Genomic DNA, 9,908 nt, shown 5'->3' on the forward strand with positions numbered 1-9,908 from the left:
ACCAATCTTGTGATCGCAGAAGAGAGGGGGGAGAGAGTAGGGAAAAGGGGGAGATAGGCTAGTTAAGGGGGGAGATGAGGGAGATGAGGTTACGTAAGTGAGGCTAATCCCCTCCCAGCCCCACATAGTAAATGAGACAGGATGACACTGGCCTCATTTCATCCATTCATCCCTGCATCTGCCGCCGCTACCCCTTTCAAACCGCTCCGTCTCCACCTTAATCTATCTGTTTGATCTTTGACAGCGGACTACAGCAACATTTTAAACTCGGCAAATCCTGGTGCGCCATCAAGGAGCGGAAGTTAGATATGAGCTATTATGTAATAGATGGTTTAGTTGTAAAGATACTCCCAGAAAAACGGCATTCTTTCCTCCGGTTTTACTTTTCCCTCACATCAACGATAACATCAGATTTTTGACAGCTCCCTTATGTAACGCTGGCCGACTGGGACACCGAGAGAGGAAACATATGGAGTGGGACATATTCCTGTTGAAAAAAACCTCCACTGATAACAGCTATAAATATTCCAGATCCTTTCTTCATATCGGATGTGAGACATTTGTGTTGTACAGTTACAACACGTCCTCAAACGCTCAGATATAATACTTTGGATTTGAACTCATGAAACAGCTCGACCACTCGTCTCTTCAAATCCTCTCTTCTCAGTCCGACCTGTTTGCATCTCAGTCACCCAGACATCCTAATCTGTAGAGGTAGGCTTTGCTCAAGAATGTCAACGTGATCAGCAGAGTGAACTTATAAAAGCCCCCCCCCAAAAAAAAAAAAAAAAAAAAAAAATCAATGTAAAAGCATATTACCGCGAGGGGTAAGACTTTACATGGTTTCAGTTTGTAATGGCTTCTCTTGCGCTAGGAATTGGTCATAATGGTTTAATTTCACATTAAATCATAAAAAAATGGAATAGTTTATATGACATCATCATTTGGTTTAAACAAAACCTGATGGTAATACATGACTGCAAGAAGGTGGCAGTATTCCACCTAAAAGCTGATTGCCAAAAACCATTAAAGAACAAAAGAAGAAGAAAAATGTTATCACCGGGCTGACAAAACATTTCAGTGCACTGACACACTGTGGAGTATATTTTTCCAGTAATGCCACAAGAAATAAAACCACTGGAGTTCAGCAAAAACGAGATTTTACAATGTGAAAATGTTTTGTGGAAGGCAGAAGCACAAATCAAAATCTGACAAGCAACTTTGTAATTAATCACAATAGATTATTAATGAGCCGCTGGTTATTTAGTAACAATTATTTAGGATTAACAACAATTTATGGGCTCTTAGTAAGGAGGCTGTTTTGAAATGGTAAAGCCACCTTCTTAACACTTAACTAAACTCTGCTGCTGTTGCTCTCTCTCTGTAGGAAGGAGGTTCCTGGCACCAACAGCGCCCTTTGACCCCCCTCCACCTCTCCAATCCTCCTGCTCAGACAGACGCTCCAATAAACTTTGACCTACTTCTGTCTGCCATCAGTCTGAGCCCAGGGAAGTGTGTGTGTGTGTGTGTGTGGGGGGGGGGGGGCACCAAGACCAGAACACAGCTAGCTTCACGCTGATCCAGCCTGTTAATAATAATATGAATATCAAAGGCTTATTTGGACAATACTTCTTTTAAATGTCAAATCACAGAGGGAAGCTGAGGGAGGCTTGAGGACGGTGCATGTGAAAGAAAGACAGACTGGACTCATTGTTTAATACAGAACTTTTAGCATTCAGTTGGGCACACACACACACACACACACACACACACACACACACACACACACACACACACACACACACACACACACACACACACACACACACACACACACACACACACACACACACACACACACTTACTATATTATGTGTGTCCCATGCTGAGGACTTGATTTCACTTTCCTGCTGATCAGCCACAAGACAAACCCTGTTCTTCTTCTTTTTTATCCATACTGTGTCTCCCGTTTCCAAGAAATCTCATTTAGCAGATGGACACAATCCTCCATAACCAATTCTCTGCAGGATAATGCAGAGCAGACAAAGACACCGCCACACAAAGGCAGACAACACCTCCAGGATTCAGCTCCGTCAGCCTGAGCCCAAGTCCCACAGAAACTGAGCTGAAAACCAACCAACAGCATCCCTTTGTAAAAACTGCAAGTAAGTTTCAACTCTGCCAAACATTTTATAAGCCCGGGACAGCTTGCAGGCCAGCTGAGTCCCGGCAATCCACTTGTGATGGGACATCTTCACAAACTGAGGGATGAGGGTTGGCTCGGACGAGAGGGTGGTGGGAGCTGTGTTACAGAGATTTGGGACGGCATCCCAGAGGTTCCCGGAACAACACTGGGAACATCAGGGCCCAACATGTGAGTATGAGAAAGAAAGAGATGGAGGCATGGACGATGAAGGGGGGAGACATGTGTCACCAATTAAAAAGGAGGGACTGATCCCAAAGTTACACCAGTGATACAGTATGCAGAAACACTGGGGTCATGATGTAAACAGTTTTCTCATGGCTAATACCTTCCAGCCCCCCATCTTCCTCACTGCCCCCCCATCTTCCCCTCCGCCCCCACAAGACAAGCCGACCACAGTCTACCCAAGCAAGTCAGCTGATGCAGGAAGGGGGTGGGTAGCTGTGTGTGATACGCATTCTGCAGAGGTCATCTGGCAGATGCATCCTCCGAGCTGGCTTCACTCCGTCGAGCAAAACGCACACACGGGGGAAGAAGCTGGCCAAAAGAGTGGAGGAAATCTAATCTATAAATCAAACACATGTCCAAACAACTGGGTGTCAACCGATCTTTGCTTATGTTATTAGCTCAGAGGCGTCCCACTGTAACACGCTGAGAAACTCACTGATTCAATTTGACTGAGGTGGTTGTTTGGCAGGGCTGAGAAACCCTGTGCCATGTTTGTAAGGACGAAATTATATCTGAGAGGCTCCTGAAGAAATTACAGCTAAACCACAGCAGCAGGGGCTGATGAGCTTTTTATAGCAGATCAATAACTCATGTTTTGTTTCCTTTACTGGCACAAATTAGGTTTCCAATAGAAGCAAATCAACCAACAGCTTTATCAATGGCTTTCACACCTGTAAGGAAGCAAGGCTTTGTTAGTCATGTTAGCAGCTCTGCTATGACAGAGGATTTTTTTTTTTTTTTTTCTTCGTGATTTCAAGCTACAGAAGAAAAATGTCTCTCGACTTGACAATTCAAAGAGACCAGAATGTGTTTTTCTCCCGGAGACGAGATTGCAACCAATAAAAAACACCAAATTGCAGGTCATTGCCTGCCAACCTCCTAAAATCGCTCATCTGCCACCGGGCAACGAGCCTCAGTTCTGGACCTAATACTGGTGCCATCCATCAATCTTGTTTTTGTGTGCATCTGTCTGTGTGTGTGTGTGTGTGTGTGTGTGTGTGTGTGTGTGTGTGTGTGTGTGTGTGTGTGTGTGTGTGTGTGTGTGTGTGTGTGTGTGTGTGTGTGTGTGTGTGTGTGTGTGTGTGGTCTGCTGTTTCAGCACTGGCCATTTCAGTCCTCATACATCAACCTCCTGACAGCAGTGAAGTGACGCTTTGTGTCATATGAGGCCACTTTACCTTCTCTTCAGACACACAGAGGAAAAAAGCCAGTGCTGTGCTCAGACGGATGAAAACTGTTTCTTTCCATGAGTGATGATGATGATGATGATGGGACTCAAACTTTCCACAAACACTGCATCTGCATTTTGCTCAGGTTGATCAACATACATACATAATAACTGTGATTTCTATCTTAAAATAAAGAAGACCTGAAGCTGCGATTTCAGCGACTACAAGAAGCTCCTCTACAGTATCTTTGGGACGTCGTGAACAAATACACGAGTGTTGAGCAAACACAGTTTGATTGGCCCACTAATGGTTGTTTGGAGCACTTGGCAGACTTCAGCACTCCTGCTTCTAATGTGATCTGTGCCAGAGCTCTGCCCTCTAATGTCCATTATACCGAGACTTACTCCATTCTGCATTGATTCCGTCTCTTTTTACAGACTGCGAGGGCTTTCAGAGCCTGTCTCGGCACGCCATCTCAGCTATCAGATTGCAACAGCAATTTAATTGAACTGCAATCTGCAAAGGCAAAAAACTAATTTTGAATCTCCTTTCACGCTGAGAGAGGTCCTGCCAGATGATAATAGACAGCGGGTGTGCAAGCTCATGGGGCATTTTATGGCTACTTTTGCGTGTTTGTAAAAATCAAAGGAGGTAATGACAGGCTGCGACTGAGGCCTGCTTGATGATGACAGTGCCAACAGCAGAAAAGGTCCATCACAGTCTGTACAGCCTCAGATAAACAGACAGGGCAGATCTCTTGGTGGGCTCCTATCGCTCCATATTCCTCACTTCATACAGCCATACATAAAGGGGCAGATAGTCAGTTCACTCATCCACTCAGCCTGTGAAAACTCCCGTCTCTGAAGGGAGTTTTCAAAAAAACATAACCTGGGCATGATGTCATCGGGGGTATCTTGGATTGGGTATGAGACTTTAAGCAGAAAGTATCGAATTGAAAGTAACAGAGCTGAAAAGGGGGAAAAAGGAGGAGACATTTAAGGGTCTATTGTTTTAGTGCTTGACCCAGATGAGAGACTACAAGTCTCAGCCTCTACTGCTTCAACTTTGACCATTTGTTTAAAAAAACTAAAGATGTCCTGCAGCTTTATAGAAGTGTAATACTAAATCACTGGAGTACCTGTTTAACCCTCCCTGCAGATCTGACTGGACCTCCTGTGGCTTGATGGATAAGCTGCCTGCACATATTCCAGACTTGACAAATGTTGGTTATTTGCAGTGCTGCAGTCAGAAGAGCCAATTCTAACTCAACTTTGTGGATAAAAACAAGCCTCGTGTGTAGGGAATACTACATTTGAGTTTTATTTGCAGTGAACAGACCTGTTAATAAGAGCTACTGCAATCACTCACCTATTGAAATGTTTTACTGTTCGTAATTAGAGTCTGTGTAGTGTTGCAGCGGGCGGCACGGTGGTGCAGTGGTTAGCATTGTCGCCTCACAGCAAAAAGGTTCCGGGTTCGAATCCGGTCCTGGGCCTTTCTGTGCGGAGTTTGCATGTTCTCCCTGTGCTTGCGTGGGTTCTCTCCGGGTTCTCCGGCTTCCTCCCATCATCCAAAAACATGCACGTCAGGTTACCTGGCGCCGCGCTAGTGGCAGCCTGTTGCAGCAGCTCCCCCCTGAGAGCCCCCCTGCTGTAGCGAAGAAATTTCCCCTCAGGGATTAATAAAGTTAAAAAAAAATTAAGAGTCTGAATAACATTTAATCGAAGCGGCAGAGAGTGTGACATTCAAAGGTTCGACTCATTTACAAAAGATTCACCTTGCTTTTTTGTCAGGCACACGGAGTCTTAGGGCAGCGCTCCGTTTTGTAATGGCTTCAAAAGACAAAAAAAAAAAAAAAAGGTTCAAAAAGTGTATTCAAAAGAAAGGATTTACAAAAGAGAGATGATGGTTTGATGGTTCATACTGTTTACAGGAAACAAGCACCACATGATTTTCTGATCCAGAGCCACTTGTTGATGGGACTTTTTCTTACTTGTAACCACATTTCACACGGCTGCTGTAAGAATCCTATTATTTTACTTCGACTGAACCTATCAGTAACTCAAGAGTTAAAAAATCTGATTGAACTTGTTAACTGTGGGGGAAAAAAACTCTCAGATGTCCTTAAATATTTAACGAGCACATGAGATGATATTATAGATTTGCTGTAGTAGGGCCTTTTAAAAAGTTCTCAAATCTATAATTTAATATCAGAACACTTAAGTGTTCAGTTCTCAGGAACAGAGGCAGCCCTCGTTATGTGAGCTATCAAACACGGTAAGACAGCAGAAATAACTCAAATTAAGACTTATGATGCCAAAAACACAACATACTGCAATTTAACACGAATTTAAACAATGTCATATTTAAATTTAAAAAAAAAAATAATGATATCACTTACTGACAGATTTCTCCTGGCTTGTGAAACGTATTAAGAAATGAGACAAATATCTGTATGAAGCTTGGAAAACTATTGAGTTACACAGTGTCTACAGTCAACAGTGCCTATGGTCTGCAAATCTGCTTTGGAGGAAGATGTTTATGGTCTCTCCTCTTAACATTGCGGACATTGCTTTTACATGAAGAAATTCTGCATGCCAAACTCTGAAAGCAATCTGCATAGCAGAGATGATTAATCACTGGAAATAATCAATAGCAGACAGAAGAGGAACCATCTCCTCCTCCTTCGATATGTGTTTTCTACAGGAGGAGTGGTCCATGTTGCCTCATTTTTTTTTCTGGCCACAAGAAAATCTCTGGAATGCAAGTTGATGACATGCATTTATAAACCCACCAAATATTGTGGCTTCATTTTAAGCAACACTTTAAAACATATTTTACTGTCAGCTTCAGGAGTTTGACGGTTTATCAACGCCCACTCTGACCAGCATGAATAATGAAGCATGCAGACAACTTTACAATGTTGCATTTGTAAGCCGGGGTGCACATTATTAACCTAGTGTACAATATCTCAGAGTGACTTGGAAAATGAAAATTGAATGAACAAACTGTCTAAGCAAAGCCATTAGTGATGTTGCCACATTTACAGTCCAGAATGGACCTTTGAAAGCTGGAAAAGAAAGGTCGCTGCAAACCCAGGCAGCTACTAATTACAGTTTCACATACAAGGACAGTCTTTGTGTGTGTGTGTGTGTGTGTGTGTGTGTGTGTGTGTGTGTGTGTGTGTGTGTGTGTGTGTGTGTGTGTGTGTGTGTGTGTGTGTGTGTGTGTGTGTGTGACTGACAGTTTGTCTCCCCCCTGCTGTGCTCTCGCTCTTGTCCTGTTTTAATGGGCTGACAGCGAGAAACTCTGACGGAAATCTCAATGACGCACCCGCTGTTAGACGCGTCCCAGCTGAGGGGAATCTGACTCTTAGAACCAACATCACTCCCACAAACTATATCGAGAAACAAAAACTGCACATTCGACAGTTAACTGCAGCACAACATCGAACAGACCTGCATCTTGTACATGTAATTTAAAACATGAAATAGGTTAAAGGAGGGGAGACGAAAGACAAAACCACGAAAAAGGATCTGTTGAGCTACTTTGAGAGCACGATTCCCTCATAGGAATTCAAGGCTCCTGTGGTGCTTCTACACAGAAGACATCTCGCAGTGTTCGAAAGTGAAGACGCTTCCTGGTTTCTCTTAAATGTATCTGCAGTTTCTCTAAAAAAAAAAAAATAAGAGCAGTATGAGGCGGCACGAGGTTTCTGTTGTGTAAGGCTTTTGGGGTCTTTGTTACATCATAATGGATGGCAGTGAATTAAACATGCTGACATGCTGCTCGCATGTTTTTAATCACATCCAACACTCATCATCATCAGCACTGCAAGCAAATGAAATGGAAGTCCACCGTCACGTCATCATTTCAGTCCCAGATGGCCGGAGAGGCATTTTGGTAATTGGGCATCGCAGGTGTGCATCAGACCTCTCTCTTTCTGTCTATCAGTTCAATGTGAGATGAAATGTATGCTGCTTCATGGGGGGATTTTCCTTCCCTCGTTATGCAAGAGGGCTCCTAAGTGCACAGATGTGCGCCTGTGTGCACATGTATGTGTTATTTCCATCTGAGATTATCTAATGAGCAACCTAAACTGCAAACGCTGCGGCTACATTTTGAACATTTGGCTTGTCTTTAAAGCTTCAGCGTCTTCAAGTCCTGGCAGATGTGCATCAGCTGTGACTGTGCCTCCAGCTGTGTTCTAGTTTTTTGTTTTTTTTCCACGCGTATTTGTTAACTCGGTGTAGACATGAATAGAGATGATGGGAGGCAACTTTATTCGACAGCATGATTTTGATCATGTTCCTGCTTGGCTGCTTGACGATTCCCACCCCCCACCCCCTCGGGGCGTGTCAGCCTGTGAAGGAGTCATGTGATAAAAAACTATCCCTCAGCATCATGCCCTTCTCCCCTATACCTACCCCCCCCACCCCCCCTCACCTCCTCCCGTCTGCCTCTTTAGCTGCTCCAATCCTCACAGCCGACAGCTTTGGTTATCACCTCCCACCACCACCACCACCAACAACAACCCCCCTGCTCTCCCCCCCCTCCTTGTGCCTGTGATGTGCTGTGGTGACAGGGCAGGATGATATAGGGTCTCCCAGTGAGGTGGCATGATGCCTGAGCACTACGTTAACATCATGGAGCTGGAACGCCACCAGTCTGTGCAGGAGAGGATGATGGAGCGTGTGCGTGCAAAGCATTTACCGATTCAGCATCCATGCCCTCGCGCGTTTTTGCCCTAATGTTTGCATACAGCCTAAGTCTTATAGCTGTGACAACCTGACATCGAACCCATCAATCATCTACAAGGGAGGGAGTCCACCACAGATGAGAAAGAGATGGAGAGAATCTCCGGCATGCTGCTCCCTCAGCGTTTATATCCGCTCCTGTGGGGATTATTTATGGTCCAATCACACCCTGGGTGTTTCCAATTCAACTCAAAACCAATCCATAAATTAAAGGAAGCCTTGAGAGCATAAAACAAATGGCCCCGAGGTCTCGCTCTCGCTCACTTTGTGTGACCTTTCCTTTTCATCACATTGTCTTCTCTCATCCTCTTCTTTCTGTCTTCATCATACAAACAAAGTGAGCTGCAGATATCAAGAGAGAAGGCGGTCACACCAGAAAAAGTGGTTTGCAGGAGCAAATTTTGAGCGTGTGTGAGTGCGTGCGTGTGTGTGTGTGTGTGTGTGTGTGTATCAGCTGCAAGGGCCAGCCCCCATTCACTGAAACAGCTGGATGGAGATTACAGAGCAATGGTTATTCTCGAATTTCTCTCCCTCTGCAGACACACACACGTAGACGCACACCAAACACCAGCTCTTGGGGACAAACAATTGAATTCAGTGCAAGAAAGACTGAAGGAACTGGTTTAAAAAAAAAAAAAAAAAAAGTAATTGCACTCAAGTGGATCAAATACATATGATTTTCAAGCACTGTAATCAGTCAGACGAATTAAACAATCACTCCTTAACCATGCAGTTGGACTAAAATAAGCCATGCAGCACAGTCAACCCCGCAACTTAATATTATAAACCTCCATTTTGACAGAAATATCCACAAACCACTCGTGTTTTACAGACAGTTAAGGGTTGTTGTTTGTTTTTTTTTGCCCCCCCAAAAAAATGACCAACACATTAAAATAAGTTTCTCTAATTCGTGTTCGTACAAATAAAACGGGATGAAAAAGCTTGAAGACAAAGCGAGTAAGTTCGCTGTGTCAAAATACAGCACACGAACTACTAAATCACTGTTGCACACTGCGTGATCTACTCACCTCAAACAAGATGTTCTTTACAACGCGCGCGGACACAAATATTTCCTCCAACTGTAGTAAATGTCTCGTGCTGGTATCCCGTTGCCTTTTCTGAGCAGATACAACTTTTTTTTGTGAACGCCAAAAAAAAAAAAAAAAAAAATTCTCCTCTTCTCCTCTTTCCGTAGTTACAGTCTGCTTCTTTCTCCCTGAAACCCGTCCCGGTCCGCAGCAGCTCTGTTGGTCCGCTGCTGATCCGCGGCTGCTGCTGCTGCTGCTGCTGCGCAGGCTGGGTGTGCTCGGTACTGTCACCGGCAGAGCCCGGTCTGCTGCTCTGCGAGGCGGGCTCTGCTTCCAGCAGGGGCTCGACTACTGATCCTCAAGAGTAAGGTTTTCGGACCGGGGAAGGAAGGGGCAGGGGCTCCGCAAAGGGGGCGGGGGGGCCTGCAAGGGCCAATGAAGTCATTTCTGCAGCTCTGACACCGGATGTTTGTGATTTTATAATGGCAGAGTTCATATCAGTTTTACACCTCGTATTCATTTG

General features: G+C 44.4%; 1 protein-coding gene across 1 annotated transcript in view; it reads right to left on the bottom strand.

Annotated features, from left to right (window-relative positions):
- LOC138617580 (leucine zipper putative tumor suppressor 2 homolog) overlaps nt 1-9,622 on the bottom strand; it is a 41,830-nt gene extending 32,208 nt beyond the window's left edge. The window contains exon 1 of the mRNA XM_069692682.1: nt 9,386-9,622. The gene's annotated coding sequence lies outside the window, so the exon portion shown is untranslated. The remainder of the gene's footprint in view (nt 1-9,385) is intronic.
- Between the last annotated feature and the right edge of the window lie 286 nt (nt 9,623-9,908).

The sequence above is a fragment of the Brachyistius frenatus genome, unplaced genomic scaffold (assembly GCF_029030835.1).
Source record: "Brachyistius frenatus isolate BFR_SWC_R1_liver_20210118 unplaced genomic scaffold, ASM2903083v1 Contig_13, whole genome shotgun sequence".
In the NCBI taxonomy this organism is placed as follows: Eukaryota; Metazoa; Chordata; class Actinopteri; family Embiotocidae; genus Brachyistius; species Brachyistius frenatus.